The sequence below is a fragment of the Adiantum capillus-veneris genome, chromosome 14, assembly GCF_014529385.1.
Source record: "Adiantum capillus-veneris isolate H3 chromosome 14, ASM1452938v2, whole genome shotgun sequence".
Classification (NCBI taxonomy): domain Eukaryota; kingdom Viridiplantae; phylum Streptophyta; class Polypodiopsida; order Polypodiales; family Pteridaceae; genus Adiantum; species Adiantum capillus-veneris.
The window spans coordinates 64,741,056-64,766,234 of NC_140944.1; the positions used below are offsets into that span (position 1 = coordinate 64,741,056).

Genomic DNA, 25,179 nt, shown 5'->3' on the forward strand with positions numbered 1-25,179 from the left:
AGTCCTCAAAAATTTCATTTTCTAATAACTCTAAATGTCAGTCCTAGGAAGTGACTATGGGTCATTTACTCACCCACAAAGTACTCAACCATGTCCCACACCCCTTCTAGCAATTCAGTTTGTCGTATGAACTAATTATTGTATCTTGCTTGAAAAGTTGCACACCTGAGATAAATTGCCCCCTTTTTTTAAAAGAGATACCAGATACTATCTAGCAAGAAACTCTTTACATTAAAATGATTAAAAAGCTAGTGGTAAAGCCTTGGCATGACTAACTATGATGGTAATGAAGAAGTTTTAATACAACATTGGCAAGATGAAGAATCTAGAGACAACTTATCTCACAAAGGGAGAAAGCATAAATAGGCTCAACACTTTGATTGGTTCAAATTTGCTTCTTTGAAAACAAGATATTTAAGTTGGGTTTTAGTGAAGTTTCCAAATAAATTGAAATTTTGTGAGTCTTATACATATTCCTATTGTACTTATGAAGATCTAGGTGCAGATACACAATATGATAGGTATTTTTCATTATTCTCCCACGAGAAATGTATTGGTAGTTGTATATAATGGATGTATATACTCATGCTTTTTCCCAAAAAGTAAACACAAATGAATGCTTCAACATGGGCCGGGTTGATCCTTAATCCCAATATTTTGAACGATATTGAAGTAATCAAGAGTGAGTACAATTAGATGCTATTAGTTAAGATGAAGTCTAATGAATTGTAGTATAATGCAAGTGTGTGTGCTCAATTGAGTGTGATTGTGTATAATTGAGTTTAAATGATTACTATCAACTATTTTTGAACCCAATTGAGTCTACATGTGTACAAATTAAGTCCACTTTTATTAGAGATCCAAATATATCTTGTGCAAGTGCACATGACATGAATTGAATTGATAAAGAGCTTGGAAGTTTGGGAGATTTAGCGAGTATATACAACGTATACTATCAAACGGTGAAGCACCTAAACACATAGACATATGATAAACCAAACAAGTTTCCTTTGCAAGTCTCAAGGTTAGACTCATGATTGCATCTACTTTGCAACCTTACAAACACTTTTTATGGTATGATGGTCCTGAGTAGAGTATAGAAGGGGATCAACCCACTATGAGGAAAGAGTAGATAATTTGACTTTTGTTCTATTGACACCTAAAAGTTATTGGAATGACTAAATAAGAATTCATCCTTCCAATGTATACTTCTTTTATGAGAATGAAAACTTGCAATTCTTCAATGGAAAATTATTCACAAGAATCCTAGCTTGAGTTGAATGGTCCCCAAGTTAACCTAGTTATCATAAGTGCAATTGAGTATAATTGAGTTCAATAAGTGCTTAAATACAAGTAATTAAAATTAGGATATATTTTGGTGCAATTAATTATAGTTGAGCTCATTTGTTATCTGATGAAAATCAGCTTGAATACAATTGAGTGCAACTTAGCCGATTCAAATGAATTGTAGTTGGGTCCGAATAAATGTAGTTGGATTTACTAGCTACATTTGAGTACTATCTAAGCCATTCAAGTGTAATTTAGTCTGAACAAATATTGCAAATCACCCCAAATGAATCCATTTGTGTGTCATAGTCCAATTAGGTTTAGTTGGCTCAAATTAGGTGCAATTACGCCAAACTAGGTGTAGTTAGATCCCAAAAAAGGGCAATATGATTCAAAAAAGTGATGAAATCTAATTTAGTCAAAACTGGATCCAATCAACAAAAGTGAGTACATTTAAACCAATTAAGTGATTTTGGGTTAATTAAATGCAATTGAGTCTAGCAAAGCATAAACCGATAATAAACATTACAAATTAGCACATAACTATTGACAACCCACAAAGACATAAAACATAATAAGTAGAAAGACAATGGAAGTTGAAAAGTCTCATAAAAAAAGAATTGCATTTTTACAAAAATTTGAGAGCTTACAATAAGTACAAAGTTGATTTGGCCTCTAAGGACCTCCAAAAAACACTAAAATAAAATACATCCCTGAAAGGCATGCACCAACTACACCTGTTGATCAAAGCCCGAATGATTAGATGGCTTGACATGGGTGTTGTCGGGGACTAAGTGGTTTGGGAGAGGAGCTGAGAAGGCACTAAGCCTCTGGCTATGGGAGTAGAGAGATGAAAGATGAACAACACAAAAAACACATTTGGAAAATCAAACAGAAGACATTACCCTTGAATAATTAAGCAAGTTATGATGATATTAAGCTCTAAGTGTGCTTGATTTGCAAATCCCACTAGAGGTAAATAACCAATGTAGACTACAAAATCAAGGTTCTCCATAGTTGTAGGTAACCCAGGTTCAAACCAAAGAGCTAGAGAGAGATGGAACCCAATCCAAATATCCAATTCACCTTCTTTTCTTATCCATTCTCTCCCCTTATTCACCTTTGAGCTAGAAAAAATACAATCAAGTTATTGCACTTGTTGGTCTTCAATTCGTGATCCAAGAAAAATAGCTCCAAAAATTAGGTCTTCTTCCCTTCTTCTCACTCAAGAGGAGCAAAAGAGACAGATTGTATTCCTTTCTTCTAGCTTATTTTCTTCTCCTTCACAGCTCCAAGTGGTAGATAAATAGAGAATGATTTCTTTTCAAATTCAGCCTCCTCTCCTTCATCGGCGGAGAGAGAGAGAGAGAGAGAGAGAGAGAGAGAGAGAGAGAGAGAGAGAGAGAGAGAGAGAGAGAGAGAGAGAGAGAGAGAGAGAGAGAGAGAGAGAGAGAGAGGGGAGAGAGGGAGAGAGAGAGAGAGAGAGAGAGAGAGAGAGAGAGAGTTCTTCTCTTTGCCACCTGACTTAGATAGATAGAAAGAGAGAGATGGTGTGCTTCTTCCTCCCTTATTCTTCTTTGACACCCAAAAGAAATTTGAGAGTGAGAGAGATATGGTCTCCCCTTCCTACCTCTCAAGCTTTTCTTCACCTCCTTCACCAAAAAGAAAATCAAGCAATAGAGAGTTCTCTCCCTCTTTTCTCCTTTTTCATGCACATGAAAATAGCTTCTAAAAATAGATGTTCACTTGAGGCCCAAGGCAAGGGAGATCTACCCGGCTTTGCCACAACAGTGTCGAATGCGTGCCCTCAAGGGTGATGGACCATGCCATAGCCATGAGCTCTCTCCAAGAGAGGGAGGGAGCTCCTTGTAATGCCCTTAGTGGTGTCTCCCTCCTATATATATCCCAAGCCTTTTGGCCTTAGCACCCTATGTGGGTTTATTAGCCCTACCATGTGGTAGCCATACATGCATCTCCTCCCCCCCACCCCACAACTCCCAAAAGCACTACACAAAACTCCAAACTTGCTCCTATAAAATAGTGAATTGGTCATAACCTAGACAAATCAAGCCCAAATTGAGCCCTGTAAAAGCCAATCAAGCCTCATATTTGTCAATGAACACAACTTGATCGCAGATTCTGGTCCACAAAACATCAAATCTTTCCATGCTTGCATTACATTTTCCTCGTCCAATGAACCCTAGAAAATCACAAAACCTGTTCAACATTTGAGTAGATTGAGCATTCAACCAAATGGAGCCCAATTTGAGCGTTGTAAAGCACATCTTGTAGCTCATAATAGAGTCCATCAACCAAAAACCTGGCTAGATAAAATCAACCACCAAAGAACGCATTCCAAATCCGGTCCAAAAATTGCAAACTCAACCCTCGAAAAATCTTTTAAGTGCTTGTAATTCTTAGGCCAGACTTTGATTAGTGAGCTATAAAGAAAGCCTTGGAGAGCACTTTGAGCACTACATAATTAGCCCATAAAATTACCTTTTGGCAACTTCTTAGCATCTTGGATCACATGCATCAAGACACATTTTATAGCCCCATAAATCCACATTTAGCATACATACATGTCTACTCTTGCTCTCATCCATGCCCCATCACTACACAAATAATGCAAACTCTTCAAGCAAGCATAAATTGCATCCCTTAGCCATTTTCCCATTGTAGAAGCAAAGCGACATGACATCTTCATCTTCTGGCACAAATTCAAGCACTCCTAGGCTTTACGTCAACAACATTCAATTATTAAATTTTACTAATTAAGTTACATAGATCTTTAAATAAAAGTAACAGCTTTACTACTTGTAAATTTTTGCAAGTAACTTCAAACTACTCACACAAAATGGCCCCAGTCTTGTACAACCAATGTCATGCCTTAAAGTTGACTCCCTCCCCTAGATCTTGATTAAATATACATGACTCTAGGTTTACATTTTTTGAGCTTCAAATGACTCTCAACGTCTAGAAGATGAGCGTCAGTAGGTTCTGAAGTTGTGTAGTTCAAATGACGCTTAACATCGTAGAACTAAGCTTCATCATGTAAAATACGATACTATGTTGCTAAAATATAACAAGTGACACTGCTATACATGCATACATTCATAATTTTGTCGTCCACATTTGAAATAAGAAGAAGCTCAGATACAAAATTTCATAGTATTTTGAAGCATCTAACCTAGAGATAACAAGAGTAGTTCGTAACATGTAAGTGAAACCTTTCAAGTGTTGCAGACCGCGATGCTATTCATACCCAAGCTTGAGATATTGTCATGAAATCACATAGGAAATCAATGTCAACAAGAATACAACACAAAAACCACTTGCATAGGCCATAGATGGGATGAATACATATGAAAAAAACCACTAATAGAATGTACCTTGCAAGCAAACCAAGGGAACTTGTAAGACTTGGTAACTACTCCAATCTACTCATGCATCTATGTTGTTTTAAGCCATCAATTGTTCTTCAAATGTTTCACCTATGTAGGCAAAAGATCTCCGGTTGCTCTAACGGCATCTTAATCCACCTTTTGCTGCTAATTTGTAACAAACAAAAATTCGTTTTAGGTTTGGCTTCCATTGCATAAATCATATGGCAATCGCTTATAAAATGAAGAAAAGTGTGCTCCTTAATTCACATGCTACAAATACAACAAGTGATAAAATCACAAGGCCTACCCTTCAATGATCCGCATAAGCAAAAACACAAGAGAAACTCACTAGGCTTGACACAAAAATATGAAGTGTCCCTTTCATCATCGCAGAAAGTTGCGTGAAGTTAACTCTCAGATTGAAGCCCCGACGACTAAAGGTCGACTTGATACAACATAGAAGACCAAGTTTTAGCCTTGATATCATCTAGCAAAGAAGCTCCATGGTTCAGCCAACCTTAACCAAAAATTGTTGAGATGCCATAAATTGGATGAGTAAATCCTTCTACAAAAGACCATAACTCACTCCTCGTCGCAAATACAAAATTTGTAGACTGAGGACTTTCCAAAGAGTCAACAACCAAATATCACTCATTCCTACAGAATTAGGCACAAAGTAAAGAACCCCAAAAGAGACTTTCATTTTACAACACTTTGCAGCTAGACTCACAACACCTGCAAAAAACCAGAGTTTGAACAACTATACATTTAGCAGCCTGAAATATGTTGAATACATCATGCAAAAACATCCAGGCACGGATCGCCTGCTGCAATGCAATGGAGAGGGAGAACGTGCCCAGGATGACATTGCACTCTCTAAAGTGACCCTCAAAATTTTAAATTCTTAGTGTCTGCTCTAATTTGCACTGGAGCTCGACGCTCGGTCTCTTCCCCAAGAGCATACCGACCACCACACTTGCTGCGGCTACTGCATGGTAGTCCCCATCTCTAACATTCTTCAATAACCAATAAGCATGACCACTGCTACACACCATGTGCTCCTTACACTGCAAAATCAACAATCAAAAGGGTATCCCCAACATCAATCACAGGCAATCTAAAAAAGAACCAGCAAAGAAAAAGAGCAAGTATAGGCCCTAATCTAAGAGTCTCCCCTCCACAACTAGCGAGAGAGTGTCAACGTCTTTTCCCCAGGCACATGAAAACTTTTAGGAGTAGCAGATACTCACCCTCAACTTTCGTCAAACATTGGCACCACATTGGCCTTAGATCTATACAATCAACAACCAAGAGGTGCGGTTGCTCAACATCAATGGACGAAGAATCACAGAAAAAGCGGCAAAGCTAAAGATGAACAAGATTCAGACATTGATATAAGGGGATTCCCTCTAAAACCTAGCAAGAGAGCATTGATTTCTTAACCCCAAGGATGGAGAGCAAAATAGGACAAGCAATAAAACTACCTTCCAAATGAAGGGTTACATTTGAGATAAGCTCGTCTTTCTTGGTTGTCACCTTCAAAACAGACTATTGGACACGTACTAAAATGCTTACAACACCTTCTAGATGGTTGTTTGGACAAACATTTTGAGCTATAAGTCTACATACATACGAGTCCTTTGTAGAAATTGGAATACACCAACATGTAGTACATGGTCATAGAATTCTCATGAGCACGTAATTCTCCTGCCCTTTCCTTAGGACATCATAAGGTAGCTAAACCATGTTTAGCAATCAGTAGTTATTTCTGCCTATAGAAGATTTTGTACACTTGTGCTAGTCTCACTAGATTCCTACAAAATGCAAAGCCAACAAAATAGGGTGATGTAAAAGCTCAGTTATTTCTGCCTATAGAATATTTTGTACACTTGTGAAAAACTTTCAAGGAGTGGCCGATGTGCCAGTCTCACCAGATTCCTGCAAAATGTAAAACCAAATTCCTACAAAATGCAAAACCAACAAAACACGGTGATGTAAAAGCTCAACTATTTTTGCCTATAAAAGATTTTGTACACTTGTGAAAAACTTTCAAGGAGTGGCTTACGTGCCAATCTCACTAGATTCCTGCAAAATGCAAAACCAACAAAACAAGGAGATGTAAAAGCTTAGCCATCAGATAGGCAAAATTGTCTCATTTTGCATCTTCAATAAAAGAGTAATAACGTACTTTTTGCAAAACCAACAAAACAAGGTGATGTACAAGCTCAGCTATCAAATAGGCAAAACTGCCTCATTTTGCATCTTCAATAAATATATGAGTAAAAACGTGTTGTTTGACTGGAAAGAAATCAGCTTTGCTGCAACCAGCCAGTGCATGTTGTATCAACAACAAAAAAATTGCATGGGCATTGGATTTTTCAATGAAACTATGAGCGCATTGTCCAAAACACTAAGAGATCGTATTAGCAAAGTCCCTTCAAAATTACATGAACTCCATTTAAGTAATCAAATCTATTCGAGTGCCAAATTCCATCAAAATACTGAAAGATGCATCGCCTCACAAACCCATAAGTCAGATGATGTCCTCCTTCATTTTGCAAGGTTCCAAATATCATAAACCTTTTTCCACTCTACATTCTCAATGCTAAGTCCAAGGAGGGTCCAAGCAATGAAACACACATTAATGCTTCAAGCGTTTCTACATTCAAGCACTCTCGAGCATGCATCTTGATGAGATTTTGCTTTGAGAAACCTCTTTCACATGACATAAATGACCTAGGAAGAACCAGCATAGCCAGCCACAACTTTGTCAGATTCACATAAGTTTGCATCCTATTCTTATTAGAACAATTTGACGTATTCATCCCCTTGCAGCCATAATATAAAGTATCTGTGAATGATAGCAACTCCGCCTTGCAATTGTCAATGTCAACCAAACTTCCAAACTTCTCAAGAAATTTCTCAAGCCATTCTGAGAACTTTTTCTCTCTCGCTTTTATCTCCTCCACTAACTTTATTCTGCAAGGATAGTAATGCGGGCTAAAAAGTCTAGCTGCATTGAAGAAATAAACATCTGGAGAATCCATCATTTACATATTCTATCACTTTCAGGACAATTTTGTAAAAATTTATGCAACTTTGAACATCACCCCCTTCCCTATCCAATGGCAGCCCATTTGCATCATTGCCTAGAATTTTAGCATACAATAGCTGATGGGAAATCTCCTTACCATCATCAGTAACATACACAAAAACACGGTCCTTTGTGGCATCCATAAACTTCTTCAAGAAGTGAGTACCTTTTCCAAACTCTTGCTCAAGAAATTTTCATTCAAAGAAGCAACGGTTATACCTCTATTTCAACACTTATAGAAGGAACATCCACATTTTTCTTTTGGAAATGAGTATTCTCTGTATTAAGGTCCCTCAACACATCTGCCAACATGTACATACTAAAGAGGATTTTATAAACCCAAAGTTTCTCATACCAACTCTTTGCATTGTCTTTCCAAAAGCTGTGAATTGTAAGCATGAGTTGCGTCAACCTCTCCATCACATTACCCCGTGCCAGCCATCGAACTTCATGAATACTTAGAACATCCAAGAGTTGCAAGTGCATCTCTTTCAACAAACTTTGGAAACATGTGTTCCTTACACTAGATGTAGAAATCCATGAATAGACTTTGTTAGCAATTTTTATCAATATAAGATAAACAAGGAAAACATTTAACTGCATCAAGTACAGCAAGAGCCTCTCTGTGTGCGATACAGTGAACACTCATGAGATGTGGCATCTCTCTGTTCATTTTTGTGACCAATACATCATGGCAACCAAGCACTGAGTTGTTTCCATCTGTTGCTATTCCAACCAATTTCTACTTGTTAAGTCCAACATCTTTAATCATTTCATGATTACATCAAACTTTGTCTGAGCACACCCATCATGTACTGTGAGCAGCTTTGCAAATGCAATTTCAGCTGAGAAGCAGCTTGTACCTTTTGGTGCTTGAAAAGAGAGGTAAAATGATAGATGCTTCTCTAAAGACCTATTTGTAGTCTCATCTACTATCAATGCATAAAAAGGACTCTACAACAATTTTGCTTTTGCAAATCATCCAAATACTTTGATATGCAAAAGATGAACTCCTTACCAGCCATCATATTAGTGTCTAAGGAGTAGTCATGTTGAATGGGCATTTCTTCTACATTCAAAGAATAGGCTAAACCACACAAACCCTCATACTTATGGATAGCCAAGTCTTCTTTTGCATTGAAGTATGCAAGCTTCATGACGGTAATGACCTTATGCCTATTTCTCCTAATGATTTCCTTTGCATGAGCCTTCATCTGTTTTCCACCTATTATAGTGCTTTGTTGCTGCCCAAACATGCTCCTTGGACTTACGATGTTTTTCGACGGCACTCTTCATGATTGTTTTACAACCATTTCCTTTGCCCCAAGGTCCCTTCACTTTATACTTTGTACACCAAGCACATTTTCATAAACTCCTTCTCATTATGAATGACTTGGAAAACAAAGGGATATGTATTTACCCATTCTTGATGAAACTTCATCATGGTTACCTTTTTAGCTGGCCAATAAGTTGTCCCATTGCAACATAACCAATATGCTCACAACAAAAAAATTATCCATGAAGAATAATCACGAGGTTATTTAGTAATAATGTGTTATTCCCTATGCTTTGCACTGTAAATTGTAATGACTAATTTGTTGAGTGCCACCACAAAAATTGAAGTTTAAAAGGTAAATAGAGTGCTAAAATGTTAAGAACTAAGTGCCAATAAGTATCATGTATAGAGTTGAAAGCCAAAGCCTGAGTGAGAAGCGAGCCCTCACCTCTAGTGTAGTGGGAATATTGCTAGTGCATATGTTGGAGTGACTTATTGCATCTCATTCTGGTAGGAGCACCAAACTCTTCATTTCTTGTACTAACAAAAGCTCAACAATTGTGTCCAATATCGCACACACCAGAAGAGCTACCATAGGAACTAGGCCTCTGCTTGATCACTTCAATTCTAGGCCCTAATCATAATAGCCCCTAAGCTAGGATTGTAGCTCATGAGCTACACAAAGAAGTTAGAACTTGACAAAATCATGAAGACATGGAAAGAGAGAATGTGTGTGTGTTTACAAAGAGAAGCTTCATATTTCAAACTATGGCAAACCAATAGCGCTACCTGTAGAAGCTAACCTACGAGAGAGGTAGGAGTCGAATTTTCCAGAGATGGGCTACAACATGCACATGAGATAATCACCAACAACTTTCAAAATAAAGAGACACAAGGTTTGGGAATCCTTCCCAATCCCACACTGTCTGAGGTCACCACCTAGCTGCTAGCATCGACCTAATGACCAGCCCTCAAAGAATCTCCACCTCGACAAATGACATGCTGTAGAGCCACAACACTGCATGATTTCAAGCAATCCCACAACGTAGCTATGCTATGCACTTTCTTTCTGAGAAAAAGAGTAAGAGGTAGCAAGGTCTTGAAACACAAGTATCAACCTAAGGAGATTCGTATGAGTTAGATCCTCCAAAGATGGATTGTAGTGCGTGTGCATGAGATAATCGCCAACAAGGGGCTCGAGCATCGTCCTCGATCAACCTGAGCGAGATGAAGAAGAGGAGCGAGTTGTGACTCTCAAGTCTCAATGTGTCCTAAAATTTAATATCTAACTATACCCAAATGATTTTCTCATATTAAACTGATCATTTAATGTGGAAGAATAAACGAGAACAAGATCTAGAATACAGATATGTGCTTTTAGATGTATCTCAGCACGTTTGGGGGAGTCACGATGTATAAATTTTGTATATCACATGCGTTCAAGGACTCTTTTTAAAACTCCTTATCTATGAATTTTTGACAAATAAAATACGCCCTTTTACTATTCAATTTGTATTGTTTTTTCATTTCCATTTTATGGTACCCATCTGTATGTGAAAATGTGAAAAATAAATAAATTTAATAACCCCTTTTGCTACACTCACGTGATAGTCACATAGTTACTAAGTGACTCCCCGAATCAGCACGGGACCAAAGGTAATGGGTCCAAATGGGAGATGGTCTATCAAAGAGCAATGCCACTTAATGGGGCTTAACACTAGGTTGGTAATGGGACACTTTTATGTCCTGTTAAGTGACCATTTTCCTTGAATTATGTCAAGAGTTTCAAAATGGATTTTGAGGTGCTATCTATCTAGAAAGTTGTCTCGTGAGCTGAAAAAAACTCGACATTTTTTTGGAATATCAATTTTATCTTAACCTTGTCCTTGCACAACATTTCACAACATAAACTGTGTGAAAGTTTAAACAGGTGCTGTTTTTGGCTTTTTTCAACTTTTTGCAACTATACCACTCTAGAATTCATTTTTGTGAGGTGTATAATGCTAGAGAACTATCTTTAGTAGTCCTCAACATGTCCTGATGCTTCTAGGTAGAAATAAATATTAAAGTTGTGAGTTATGACCAAATTACAAAAATTGTCAAATCCTGTTTTTTAGCCAATTTTAGCTCTTCTATGATTTTTTTGGTGGATTTCATGATATCCAAATGCATTTTTTATTTTCTATGTCGCATATTGTAACATAAAGCTAATATTCCTTGAGTTTTGGGGCACCTAATACCCTATTTTGCATAGTACACAACGCTGGTTGATTTTTTCGATTATAGAAGAAAACGAAACATTCTAGTATATCAAGTATAGCCTTTTCAATATTGTTAGTTTCTTGTGACAACTACATGCATTTTGTAGGTAGTAACCATATCTAGCATAAGGATCAAATTTGGCTAGATATTGAATAGTTTCTATGGGATTCTACAACTCATAATGTTGAACCCAGTTTTTTCATGTTTGCTGTATTTAGCACTTCATCTTTGTCCCCAAGATTCCCCTTGGTAAGAGATGTATTATTCTTTTGACATGCTCCATGGATCCTTATGAACATAAAGAACAATAGGGAACTAAGAAAACATGTATATATTATTTGTATTGAGCGTGGCTATAGAAACTTTGATGATAGGTTTGCAGAATGGTAAAAAATCAACTTTTTTGTACCTATTTATTTTGGCAAAACAAAAAATAGTGAGTGAGAAGCAATCATATGTTCTGATCACCAACCCATTGAAGTTAACTAGGGAATTTATCTCAAGTCCTACAAAAATCCCTAATCTTATTTTTATGCAACAAAACGTAAGAAATGACTGTTTTGATGAAAATGCACCGGTCCATCAACTTTGGAGGCTTGGTGTGACCAAAAGATGAGAAATTTTACAAGTTTCTAATTTTTTCCATGTGTAGTAGGCCTTGAACTATAACCTCATGAAAGGATTTTACAAAATGAGTGGATCTACTATGGTTTTGGAGGTTTTTTTCAAAACCTTGAAAGGACACTTTTATGTCCTGTTAAGTTACCAACCTAGTGTTAAAAGACCTTAGGGTTAGCTTCATTAAAGACCTCCAAAGGTTAGTGTAAAAGTCCTTAGACCTTAGGTTAAGATAGGCCTATGCTTGAGGTGCTTGATGATTAAAGTGCATGAGATGCTTGATAACTAAGGTGCATGCTTAAGCTAGGCATGAGTTTGAAAAGTCAAATCAATCCCTACAAGGAGGGGGCGAGCCCTTGAAGCTAGGGGCGTGAGAGTGAGAGAGAGAGAGAGAGAGAGAGAGAGAGAGAGAGAGAGAGCCCATACTCTTACTAACCCTATGCTTGATGACTAAGTGCTTAAGCAAGTAGGGGGCCAAGTTGCTTGGGCTTGAAAGTCAACATGCAAGCCTACAAAGGAGGGGGCAAGCCATGCAAGTACGGGAGGTGGTTGAATGTCCTCTCCTTCTCCCAAAGGGCACCCCTTGCTCAAAGAGGCAAATAGGACACATGTCAAGCCCCTAGCTAGGTTGCCCCCATAATGTGCCTAAAGCCTATTGGTTGACCCTTAGAGAGGCCCAATGAGAATTTAGCTCATTAAATTAATTGTTTAAGCATTTATCAAGCTTTCTGCCTCAAAGGGGTAAGAAGGACACTTGTCCTAATGCTAGCATGGTTGCTTAATATGACTAAAGCATGTGATTGGCTAGGCTTATAGGGGTCCAATCAAATTTTAGCTTGAGCTACAAGGAGGGGTCGACCAAGAGAAGCTAGGGGTGTGCTTGGGGGGTATACTCTCTCACACACACTCTCACAAGCTCATTTTCACTTGGGCAAAGTGCAAGAACTCCATCTCCTTCTCCAAGCTTGTTGAGAGGTTGAGAGCCTACACCAACACTCTTGGCTATGGAATGCAGATCCAACTGAGAGCCATGCTTCAATGCTTAAGGTTGCCATCTTCTCCATCTCATTACTATGCTATTATGCTATGCTAAGAAAGAAGAGCGATGATAAGTGAAGAACTATTTCTTTCTCGTATGAATGTTTCTTCTTCCTCTTCCCTACCCTCATTCCCCGCTAGCTCTCTCCACCTTTGAAGGTGTTTGAGGCCTTGGGACTGAGGCGGGGGATGGTTAATGCTTTTACAAAGTTTATGTTATGCGCATGATGCATGAAGCTTTCCATCTTCATTGCATCATCTAGGTCACAAGGAACACAAAGATTGTATTGTACCAAGTCTCTCTTTATGGGAGAATCTATAATAAAAAAAACAAAAAGCCTATTGGAGGGGGGACCGGCTCCACATAAATCCGATGATCGTCAACTGTTGTCATGTTCTCTAATTCTCTCTCTTGCAAAAGTATTGTTCCTGCCAAGTTAATCAAGTATAATGGTTGTGTTGCTACCGCTAATTAAGTTCACCCTCTATGTTCTCAAAGTAGTCTCATAAAAGTGCTCACTATAATTCTCTAAATTCCGCTATTCTCAATGTTCATAGGCCATTTCCATTACACAATGCTTGACCAAGAGAGAAATGCATGCAAAATTATGAGACACATTAATGCTTCGTGTATTAAGTTATGCTATTCTAGAATATACACATGGTCTTGTATGCTTTGCAAGCCAAAATTATCAAGCACATAAGTGCTGCTTTTTCTACGATCACCAAACTTCCCCTTAGTCATCCCCCTATTGATGACGCATTCGAAGGTTCAACTCCTAATCCTCCTGCATCCCACAACCTCAATAACCAATGATGGAGCAACTCCCAAAAACTCATTATAAATTGGGAAGAAATATCCAAACAACATTATCCTAACAATTTCAAGAGATTGAGATGCACAACCTTTTGCTCATCCAAGCTGGTAATAAACTATCCATTGCAACATACAACAATATGCTCACAACGGAAATGTTATCCATGAAGAAGAATCACTTGCTGATGATTTAGTAATTATGTGCTATTCCACGAGATAGTTCAAGATTCTTTGCACTATAAATTATAATGACTAACTAATTTGTTAAGTGCCACCACAAAAATTGAATTTTAAAAGGTAAATTGAGTACTAAAATGTTAAGAACTAAGTGCCAAAAGATATCCCTTATAGTATTGAAAGCCAAATCATGAGTGAGGAGCAAGCCCTCACCTCTAATGTAGTGGGGATATTGCTAATGCATATGCTGGAATGAGCTGTTGCCTCTCATTTTGGCTGGAGCACCAAACTCTTCATTTCTTGCAATGTCACAGACACAACACAACTTCAGTGATTGTGTCCAATATCGCACACACGTCCACAAGAGCTACCATAGGAACTAGGCCTCTGCTTGATCGCTTCAGTTCCACGCTCTAATCATATTAGCCATATAAGCTAGGATTGTAGGCTTGCAACTCATGAGCTATAGACAAAGTGTTAGAACATGACAAAAGCACAAAGGCTCACACAAACACACACACACACACACACACACACACACACACACACACACACACACACACACACACACACACACACACACACACACGCATGCACGCACGCACGCACACAAAGAGAGAGAGAGAGAGAGAGAGAGAGAGAGAGAGAGAGAGAGAGAGAGAGAGAGAGAGAGAGAGAGAGAGAGAGAGAGAGAGAGAGATAGATAGATAGAATTATCGTCCGCGGAGGTCAAATATGACCTATGGGACCGAAAAGCAAAATGTTACACCTCAGTTAAGGACTGAGGGTCCAGCGAGAGGTGAACAAAAGGGGAAGATAGGATAAACAGAATCAAAATCAAAAACCCTAAGGGGGAGAGAGAGAGGGGGAAGCCATTTTGGGAGTTCGAAACTCCTGGATAATGGCTTTACCTCCTCGATAGACTGCCCATTTTCCTGCCACGCGCGCTTCTCGTACCTTTTGTAGTTCTACCTTCTTTTGAGTTGGGTGGGTATGAGGTCTTCTGCAAACCAGATTTTAGTGTCCTTGAGGAGCCTTGATTGCTCAAGGATTTTGATTCGGTCCGCCTTGGTCTTGAAAGTGAAGATCGCATGGTTGGTGCGTTGCTCATGTGTAAGGAAGGTGATTGTGGCTGGGTCCCACTCTATCATGGGGGTTGATGCTTGGATGCGAGTAAAGCACTCCTGGAACTTGAGGTCTCCCTATCTTTTCCAATCACTTGGAAGCCCGCCAATGCGAACATTGAGGGCGAGGTTCTCTTGCCGTTGTTGTTCGCGTAGCGTGGATGCCACGCGATCGTCAACTTTGTGGAGAATGACCTCCTGTACTTGATTTTTGACCGCCTTGGTGAGGGTGGTTTCTACTTCTTCTTTTGTTTTGTTGAGCTTGGCTTCCAGCTGTTCCGTTTCTTCCTTCTTGTAGTTCTCCATTGCAGTGAGCCGAGTCTCGATCGCTACGAGCCTTTGTTTCAGCTCGTCATTTTCCTTGCGGAGTCTTTCGACTTCATTCTGAAGTCGGATGGTGCTGTCCATTTTGGGAGGCGTTGCCACAATCCCTGCAAAGGTGGCCTTGCTGCGGGATGAAGCTCGGGTAGCCATGACTGTTGTTCGGGGTTCGGGGTTGCACTGGTGGAAATGGGGCCAACCGACAAAAGCTTACTGTCGTGGGTGGGCTTCGGCTAGGGGTAAGTGACAAAAAGCGAGCTTCCTATCGTGGGTGGGCTTCGGCTAGGAGATAACAGACAGTGAAACCATGGCTGAATGTCGCCGCGAGCTTTTGCAGTGGTGGGAAAGCACCACTCTCTTAGGTTGCAACTTAACACTGAAATGGGGCTACTGGCGGAGGAACACCAGGCGCGAGGGCGAGAAGTCGGGGTCAAGGCGGTGCTGTGCAGAGAAGGCGAGAGCTGTGCGGGCTGTGTAGGGAATGTCGAGTTGTGCAAGGGCGACGATGAGAACTCTGTGGGAGGTGAGACGCAGCGCGAGCAGACAGGTCGTGGAGCTTGTTTGTAGGCAGGCTTGGAGGCTTGACGCCCCTCCACAGGCTGCCCTTGATCCTGGGAGGGACACAGGGGTGTGTTGAGCTTAGGGTTTCGCTGTGTTGAGAGAGAGAGAGAGAGAGAGAGAGAGAGAGAGAGAGAGAGAGAGAGAGAGAGAGAGAGAGAGAGAGAGAGAGAGAGAGAGAGAGAGAGAACCCACGACTCACGAGAGGTAGGAGTCGGATTCGCTAGAGATGGGCGCCTGCAACATGTGCAGGAGATAATCACCAGCAAAAGGACACAAGGTTCGAGACTCCTTCATAGCCCCATACTGGTCGAGGTCGTCACCCAACTGCGCTTTTTCTTTTGTTTTGAGGTTTGTGTTAACAGATTCTCAATCAGTTTCACACCACTCTTTCTGAGAGGCGTGGATTTTTGGCTATTGTAGCATGCAAGTATGCTTGGTGCCTTCAAGCCTTGGACCTCAAAAAATGACGATCGCATTGAGATAGATGGGCTAGATTGTGAGTTATTATACCTGAGATAAAACATTCTTGCTTTCATATTTTGCTTGAATTTCTCATCAAACAAAGGCCAAGGCCACGATGGTAGGCTGGAAGCTATGGGCTTTCTTTTTAGCGGAAGAGTAAGTGGCAACAAGGGCTCGAGCCACGAGCATCAACCCGAGGAGATTCGCTAGAGAGGTAGGATTCGAACCTGCCAAAGATGGGGTGTAGTGCCTGCACATTAGATAATGGCCAGCAAGGGGCTTGAGAGTCCAACATCGTCGATCATTAATCATCACCCTGAGCAAGATGAAGAAGACGACTCACTGCTCATCACTGCTTAGGCTTCGTCAGGAACGACTCAACAAGTCCTCCCCGACTCCTCAGTCACGACTCACGACTCTCAATTCTTGGGCGAAAGGGCAATACTCCATCATGCATGCACCTTACTCCTCCTACTTGGGACCCTAATGACACCTTACCCCCATACAAAAGCTTCATGGTGAAGCCTTTATGGACCATCTTAAGCTTCATTTGATGCTAAGATGACAGTGACGCCCAAAATGGCCTCCAAATTTAAGGCCTAATTATCATTGTCATTGTCAACCATGCCACAAGTCTTGTACTCTGAGTGAAGCGCTTTGTACTTCACCATCTCTCTTGAGGTTTGCAAGCTTGTGATATTCTCCTAAGGTAAAAAAAAAGCAAATCTTGTGTTACACTTTACCATAAATTGAAAGGAGTTTAAAAATAATAAATGCATAAGTTGAATTACTTCCATATTTATTCTTCGAAGCATTCTTAGCTAAAACGAGTTAGAGTCTGGCTTGCACACACCTCTCGTTGCTACATATGGCTAGAACTTGTTGTTTTTTCATTGACCCTTTGTTCGATAGCGGTATCCCATTCTACATCATGTACATTTCCTCCTCTAAAATTACGCTCAGACTCTCGCAAATATACTCCTACAGTACGATCTCTTGAATGAGCAATAACTAGCATTGATAAGTGTGTTTGGGTAAAGGGGCCAGAAAAACACCGGCCCCCCTGTACTAGGACTCGTTGGCTGCTATTAATAATTTGGATGTTCTCCAATATTGAGACACACCGAGGCCAATGCTGGGGTGGTTAGTGCAGGGCCAGATGGTATCATCGCCGTCAAATCGCGAGTTCGAGTCGACGTGGCACAACGGCTCTAATTTGACCTACATTGGCTTCTTTTTCACGACCTTTTTTGTTACATGACAAATTGTCTTTGACGTCCTACGTATCGCGTGCCTCTCCATTTGCGATGCTGCTTCCATCCCAATAGATCCTGCCTCCCAAGCTGCAAGTAGAGTTACATAGTGGTTGTAATCCGTCGCCTCTCTTGGGTGGCCTTTGTGGGTACTTGTCAGCAACGGGTAGTTTTGACGCTAGACCAGGTCACTTGCCATAGGTGAGAGACGTGCCGCTAAAAGTTGACTTGCCAATTGTCGAGGACAAAAACAAAACCATTGCCCAGTCGCCGTTCCTTTCAAATGTACTGTGGTAGCCTACGTAGGCTAGCATTCGCCCTTTGTAAAGTAAACTTCATTCCCCTCGGACTTGACCTTCCCTGCCGTCTTCGACACCAGACCTCTTCGCAGGTATGTACCTCTCTATGCTTGTGCTTTGTGTGTCTGTGTGTGTGGCCGCGAGTTGAGAGAGAGAGAGAGAGAGAGAGAGAGAGAGAGAGGGGCCGGGCGTGCCCTACCCGACTCCGAAAACAAAACAAAAAGAGAGACTGCTAGAGTTAAGGAAACCAATGCCGTTTTGAATAATTAAAGTCTCTCTTACTTCTAATTCTTGGCACCTGTTGTGTTTGTGCACTAAAAATGCTCGAGCCCATCTCGTAAATGTTGAAAGCTTTACCTGGTAATTAATTTGCAAAAGCAAGATTTCCAACTTATGCAAATTGGTGCAACTAGAAGAGAACAAAGCCAGTTTTTGACTTGATAAGCTTGCTGCCTTAGTCAGCCATATCGAGTGATGTTTTGAGTGAAGGCTTCTTATTCTATCGTCTGTATTTTTATCCTCTTAAACATTTCGGACTTGAGGACCCATTGGCAGCTTGATCTACTGAAGATTTGACTGATAACTCGAAGGTGGGTTTAGAGAAGGGAAAATTGAGCTTTAGTGAATCTGGCAAAAGTTGGAAAAGTGGGGGCGGGATAGTTGATGAGAGGGCGGAGGTTGCGTCACTGGAAACTCCCTTACTCTCGGTAAATTGTCGGATGAGCTTATGTGTGAGCCTTAGTGGTGCGTATTATGTTAATATGTGTCAGAAGCCCTTGGTTTACGGTGGGCCATCCACTCAGCTGGGCACCCTTTTATTTATTCATTTATTATTATTTTTAGTTTGGTGGGGGGGGGGGGGGGGGGGGGGGTTCACCCCTTTGTAACCAGCTTTCGCTACAACTGAAAAGGCTGTAGACAATGCACTAGTCAGAGGCACCGGACGATTCCAAGTAGTAAACTGCAATGAAACACTAGAGACTTGATCGGAGATTCGAGAATTTCTACACACACCCCTTTATAAAGACATAGAGGTACAAAAACAATTGCACTTTTACATTCAAGTTGTGAGACCACCACTTGTGGGGAAAAGACTAGCCCCGAAATTAGGCCCCTTGAGGCATTTCTTTATCACACTCAAGTTTGCACACTTGTGCTCTTTACGAGTCTCACTCAGCCTGTGAGTGGTTCTTTTTGTGCACTTACCCAAGACCTTTGGAACTAAGTATAGTTATCCCATGGACACTCTTAAGTAGGCACCATAAGCCTCTAGTTTGAAAGCACTTTTTCCCAGATGCAGGGGTGCCTAAAAAGAAACACGTGTGTGCATATCTGTGCTTTTTGTAGATAAAATCAATTCACATGCATGGAGTGTTTGTGCCCAGCGATCTCACATTTTGCTCATGCTTTTTCTTTTTTAGGTCTGTCATAGCAAAGGTAGACATGAGTTGAGTTTGTTAGAGTTTATATTCGTGTCCGGTGGTGGCTCCAATATCTCCAAGGAGCAGATTAGGGAGTGAGGGCTGTTTTGTGGCTCTACCCTAGCCATATCTGACGTAGATGTACCTTTTCTTGGTTATGCACTCCACAATGTTGCCCACCCGGTAGGCTAGCATGAGGCGGGACCCCTGTTCCTAGGGGTTTCCCGGGGCTAGGGTCTGGACTGTTCTGTAGTTTTGCTACTAAATGTGTGTCACAGGTCACTTTTAGTGGGTTTACACATTTATTAGAAGTCTTAGGCCGTTTACCAGGATCGTGGGGTTTCAGGCTAGGTAGGCAATTCTTGCAATTCCCTATATATGCAACCCTCTCTTATACATTAGTAGTGGTTCAGTGCAGAGCTTCTAGCGTTTTGGATGCACACTCTCTCTCTTGCGTTTTTCTCTCTTGTGTTTGTGTGTGCGGCCTCTCTCTCTTCTCTCTCTAGCGTTTTTTTTCTACACCATCGATCTCTCTTTGGTGTTTCTCCCCAGCGATCTCTTTTCCTCTCTCTGGTGGTTGCTGTGTCTGTATGGTGGGCAATGCGCGCTAGGAGCTTGTGTATGAGGAGATCTATCGCGATATATCCAAGATCCATTGGTTCCCCTGTACTGAGAGTAGGTTTGCTCGCGGTTGCATACGAGATCGTCACCCGATTCGCCCTTTTTTGCTGCACCTTTGATATGGTATCAGAGCTATGGCGAGCTCTCGAATCAGATTGGTGATCTGTGCGAGTTGAATTTCTGCGATGAAAAGAGATGTTTTTTTTTGCGTTTTTCGCTCATTTGGGGCTAATTTTGGCTGAAGTGGAGGGATTTGAAGGTTTCCCTTCCTCTACCTCGACCTAGTCTCATCACATGCCCAAGTTTTTCGCACATGATGGAGAGGAATGATGATTCTGACATGAATTCGGTCCGTGATGAAGTACACCTTGAGGTAGCTACCAATGGTGGTGGAGAATCACCTGTCAATGAGGAGTGAGGAGATTGGTCCTTGTTCTACTCCTACAACCAATCAAGATACCTACCCTCTCTACCTTTCCCTAATCGGCAATTGAATGGTGACAACTATGCCATTTGGAAAGCGACCATGATGGCGATCTTCGACTCTTACAAGCTTGGAGGCTTTGTTTTGAGCAACTTTTAAAAGCCAAAGAATCCTGCGGGAGAGAAGTTATGGGAGCATATCAGTGCTCGAATCTGATCTTTCATGATCCTCAATAGTACACCATTAGGCATCAGTCACATCGGATTGCTGAAAGACTCGAAGTTGATTTGGGATCGGCTTTCTTCACTATATGATTGAGTCTCCCCAATGAAGCGGATAGCCTTAGAGATGCAATTGAGGACCCTGGATGCGAAGCACTTATCCATGAAGGATCACATCAACAAGATGCAAGAGCTTCAACGGGAGATACTTGGACCAGTTACCTCCTCAATATACCAATTTTTACTCGTCGTTGATTACCAGTGGCCGATTGAATACTATTTTATGGGACGAGATTGTTCAAATGGTGTTGGACCGGGAGGAGCGGTTCAATACAGGGAAGAAGCCGGGCTCTGAATCCTTGGTCAATTCTTCCAACAACATCAACAACAACAACAGAAGCAGAAGGGTAAGAAGAAAAACAACAACAATACAAAGAAGAGTGATGCTGAAAAGGAAGCCTTGAAGGTGGATCGGCATTGCAATCATTGTGGGGAAAAGGGCCATTATGGATGGAAGTGTCCAAAGTGAGTTGAAGATGTTTAGACTTCTTCGGTGGGGATGGGCAATCACCAGTCTTTGTTCATTTGGAGATTCTACCCTCAGAGGGCTCTCCAGGGACATTGGAGGTTGAGATGGCTCTTGTGGACTTGTGGTTCGAGATAGTCGTGATTGGATTCTATATAGTGGTGCCTCATGGCACGTCATGTGCACATGGCCCTGTGTGACATGTAGACATGCTTCATTGACTTCCACAACCAGTTTTCCACCTATCCCTAGATAAGAGGGTCTAGAATCCTAGGAGGAATAGTACTGGCAATTTTGTGAGCTTGGTCGCGCGACTTGCATTTTCGGACGAGTCCATTAGGTTAGGTTTTCGAGTTTTGGAACCCTCTTGTATATATGGATTGTACAAGCGTTTTGACAGGTGTTGTTACACTACGGTGGGCAGCTAGCATGACATACATGTTTTTGGTTAGAGGAATCCAATGAGCCATTCCCCACGTCAATTGGATTCCCGGGTTGGCAGATGTGGCTCAGTTTCCCCAGAAACTGAGCCTTGGTCAAACTTATTAATGAATCATTTTAATGATTGATTTTATAAGAATTTGATAGAGGTTTTTTTCCTACCTAAGCCTTAAGAGGTTTATAACTTGCAAATCACCTATGAAGGGGGCAAAGCTTCTAGCGTTTTGCATCAGGTTTGCTAGTGCTAGCTCAGCCTTGGCGTTTTTGCAGCAGTGCAGCTAGTGTTTTGCATCAGACAGTCTAGCGTTTTGCATCAGCACTGGCGTTTTGCTCTACGGTAGCAGATCAGCCCTAGCGCTTATAGATTTCAGCAGAATAGCCAACGTTATCAGATTTCAGCCCCTTCTCCTTGCCGGAAACGGATCGGATCTGTCTTGGCTAGCTTCCCATTGCGGGCCGGTACTTTGGCAGCCCATTGAGCCTCCTCGCCCATTCCCTCGCCACATCAAGCGTTTTCAGCCCTTCATTCCTCTCACATTCAGGAGTGCAAATCAGGCCCATATCTACCCATTGGTGGCCATGCGCAATCCCACATTGAGCCGGATCCAAAGGTGCATCGAATCAGCCCCGGAGGTGCATCTTCATTTTGAAGATTTACTGAGGCGACATTCCTCATTCGAGTCAATAGAGTCTGCACTTGAGGTATTGCATGTGTGTACTTCCCATTTACGCAATCAAAAGCAAATACCACGTCGGCAACGGTGGGGGGCCCTTGAAAGGGTTGGTTGGGTGTCACCAGCATGTGACTACTATCTATCCTTTTTGTTGATTTCTTTCTTATTATTTATTTATTTTCACTTTTTGGAAACACCCCTCGGGAAATCTAACTGCCCTGCATTGCATAGCTAGTGTGGAACTGTTCAGAGGGAGTCCAGGCTTGAGGGCAAGAGAGCACTAAGGTTGGACAAGGACTATGGTTAGCCAAAGTGGGGTCATTGACTAGCCAAAGTGGAATCCTTTGCTACAGAGACTACATTTCAGTTCTTGGTGTGGCTGTAGTGTACAAAGAGGGTCAGATGACCTAGAAAGATACAATGGCAGCATCTCCTAAAATTTAGGGAATTGCTATTTTGGGACCTGAAAATGTGTTCGCGTCATTACCTCCGGTATGACTAGGGGAACATTTTACAACTCTACTGCGAAGTCAACTGGGCAACCGGTCAGGATATTTTTAAGCGGCGAACCCGAAACGGGAAAATGCTTGTAAATGCGCAAGTGTCAATTTCTCATGGACTTTCCTCCTACAGAAAAATGGGCGTTGATTTTTAAGCTGGGAGAGGGCTTCAGTTGCATTTTGTCACAAGTTGAGAGCTATGGAGTGCTTCCTTTCCCTCTTATGTACAATGCGGTGCCAGGAGTGATGCCCTGCACGCTACGCATTGCCCTCTCTCTCCCCTATGGCAGTATGTTATGCCTCTCTAGTGGGCTTTTCAATTGACCAATGTACAGTTGTGTGGGTTCATGCACGATTGCCGAGGCAAGAGCCTCTTGCACAGGTACTAGATTAGCTAGCGGCTAATCCCCCGCAGGTACAGGTGATTCGGAGAGGTTTCACGTATGAGATCTCGTCCAATTCAAAGGGTAAGTAGCCCTTCAGGTGCGGGAGCTCGAGGACTTGCTACGGATGCGACCGGCACGCAAAACGGAGCCCGAAACAGTGAATTACAGCCTGCTGTGTATTTTTGCAGGTTTAGGGTTTTGGCCCTAAACGGACCCTAATCCCCCAGGAGGTTTGGGGACGCAAGGGGACCGCTGTACAAGTGATCTGGCGCATTTTCGGGGCAGAAAACAGAGAATTCAGCGTGCTGCAGATTCTCGCCAGGTTTTGCAAAGTGTCCGTATGCGTCGGGAATGTCATCCAATGCGTGGGAATACTGACTGTGAAGGGTCGTAGTACAGTTATGTTGCCGAAATCGGGCCAGAACATTTGAAATTCAGCCAAGGTTGTGCGGGGTAGCTTGTAGGGAACCACAACTCTTATTCCCTTTGTAAAAGAATAAGGAAATACCGAAAGGGGCGCCTAATTTAGGGGCCAACATGGTGTCGGTATTCTCATACAAGTGCAATCTAGCAGCCTGTATCCCTTTCCCCTGTGTTGTGTCTTGAAAGTACAGGCAAAGTGGGCGACAAATTAAATGGGTGAAAGCAAATAAGGATTAAGTTTAAGGTCTACCGCCCTTTTTGGATTAAACAGGCCGGTTTCATGGTTCCGTCGTCGGGATTAAATCACTTTTTCCTATAGACGTGAGCCTTGGTCAGTTTGGGCTTGAAGACACAGGGGAACATAGACCAGACACAGGGAATTGCAATTATGGTTGACAGACTAGATGATGTGACTGAAGAGGTTTCCTCTTCACAGGGTCAACAGACACATGAAGTGGGTGAGTCTTCAAGACCACCACAGACGGATGATGATATATTTAGGACCCAGTTGGCTACTGCTGTGGCTATGTTCACACAGGTAATGCAGAACCCGAGGTTTTTAGCCTTTCTGCAACCTCCTCTTCCGTCTCAGCAAGTTGGGTCACTGGATCATATTCAAAAGCCTGTTAAGGCTCAAGCACAGGTGATTCATACTGCAGAATCAATGGAAACACCTGTACACTTGACGGGGAACATGCAGTCTCATGCCTAAGGTGCAAGAACAGGTGGCTGAAATGCCAGTCTTTCAAGCTGTACCAGTTCAGCTAGCCACCTTTCAGTAGCCTATAGCTGGTTCTAATGGGCAGGGAAGCAACCTACAGGCTATGCAACAAGTCTTCCCACCACCTTCTGTTAGGTGCAGCGGAATGAATGTTGTATTTTCTCAAGATTAGTGATCTTTACTGCTCAAGGTTCCTTTTAGTTCTTAGGGAAAGAGAGAGCTTTCTGTCTTGTGGAGAGTGCTATGATCACGAACAAAGTGAGTGGATATTGTGCGTGCAAGTGAATGAGACTGAGAGAAGGAGAGAGAAGAGATACGACACCAAGGGGTTGTAAAACCCTCCTCCGAAGGCCCCACTCTCGTCGGCGAGAGTGGTCTACTTGATTGCACGAAAGAGTACAATGCGAATGCAAAGGATTGATGCTGTTGGACTATGCCGATGACGACGACGATGGTGACGACGGCGACTTGGGCTGAAATCTTGGATCTTCTTGATGCTGAATTTCTGGGACTGTTTCTGTGGCTGAAAATGACTGTTTTGGGCTGTGTTCTTATGAGGTAAATCTTGGGGGATCTGCTGCAACCAATGAGGGCTGAATCTGCTATAGGCTGAAAACGCTGCTGTCCTGATGTCGCTAAGGCTGAAAAACCAAAACGCTGGTTTTTAGGGTTTGCTGCGTTTTTAGGGTTTCTGAAAAACGCTGAAGCTTCTGAAGTCAGAAACGCTGGCCTTTCTCTTCTTGCTGGCGATCTCTGGCATGGGAGGAACGCTAGGGAGAGAGAAGTGAATTGCCGGCAATGGTGCTGCGGGGAGTGGCCTCGCCAAGGGAATGGAGAGGGTTCTTG

At 41.8% G+C, this 25,179-nt stretch overlaps 1 protein-coding gene and 2 pseudogenes across 1 annotated transcript in view; 1 reads left to right on the forward strand and 2 right to left on the reverse strand.

Moving 5' to 3' along the window:
* Positions 1-7,166: 7,166 nt before the first annotated feature.
* LOC147442508 (uncharacterized) lies at positions 7,167-7,910 on the reverse strand (annotated as a pseudogene).
* Positions 7,911-7,980: 70 nt separating this feature from the next.
* Positions 7,981-9,217, reverse strand: LOC147442509 (uncharacterized; annotated as a pseudogene).
* Positions 9,218-17,888: 8,671 nt separating this feature from the next.
* The window catches only part of LOC147442510 (putative cyclic nucleotide-gated ion channel 5), an 88,855-nt gene continuing 81,564 nt past the window's right edge, over positions 17,889-25,179 (forward strand). The window contains exon 1 of the mRNA XM_086528668.1: positions 17,889-18,067. The gene's annotated coding sequence lies outside the window, so the exon portion shown is untranslated. The remainder of the gene's footprint in view (positions 18,068-25,179) is intronic.